Raw genomic sequence first — 945 nt, 5'->3', positions numbered from 1 at the left:
ATATATATATATATATATACACACACACTTTGCCTAAGTGAATTTTATAATATTCAGCATCCTACTATAGCCTACTTAGTTGTTTTGGTCTACTTTTTACAGCTTTGTAGAGATGTTAATTAAGTGAATTAGGCACAAAAATCCGTGATGCATTAATGTTTTGTGATTTTTAGACCTTAGTGTGGGGGTCGATATTGAGGGCAAGTCAAAGATACAACTTAAACATTTATTTGTGACTTGTTTAGGGGTCGTTTTGATAAAGTGTATGAAACTCGTTGAATAAAGTGAATTAATAATGTAGAGACTATTTTTATTAGTGTTATTGTCTATTTATGGGGAATTTTCGCAAATAGCCATTATGATAAATTTAATTATGCTCTGTAGCTATGGTTTGCATATTTACTGGGTGTAGCTACAACTTACGTTGTCTCGTTTGTATGATTCGCGGGTACGTTTGTATAATTGAGCTGGTTTTGTATAAACTCAAAATAACGAATTTATACAAACACAAACATTTGAACTTTAAATAGTTATACAAATTATATTATACAAAATATTATAAAAAAAGTCATACAAATTATATTAAAATCTTTTGAATTATACAAATGTGCGAATTATACAAACTCGAAACCCCCAGCCCATGTAATTATCACCGAATGTTGGTCTCGAGTGGTAATTAACTAAAACTATGGCTATGATAACTAATTAACTAGTATTATATATTTGCCTAACCCTATAATTTCCGTTTTATTTATTGATTTAGTATATTAAAAATAACATGTATTAAATATATATTTTTTAAATTTTTTGCTTACAATTATATATCCTCCATATAGTTAGCTTTGTACACAAAAATATGTTTATGCGTGTATCAAAAACTCTTGTATTGCCAAAATCATAACTTTCAATGTACTAGTTATACATAAGATAATACCAAGTAGGTTA

This window comes from Solanum tuberosum, unplaced genomic scaffold (assembly GCF_000226075.1).
Source record: "Solanum tuberosum cultivar DM 1-3 516 R44 unplaced genomic scaffold, SolTub_3.0 scf00085, whole genome shotgun sequence".
Classification (NCBI taxonomy): Eukaryota; Viridiplantae; Streptophyta; class Magnoliopsida; order Solanales; family Solanaceae; genus Solanum; species Solanum tuberosum.
Note: the sequence above shows the minus strand (reverse complement) of the source record.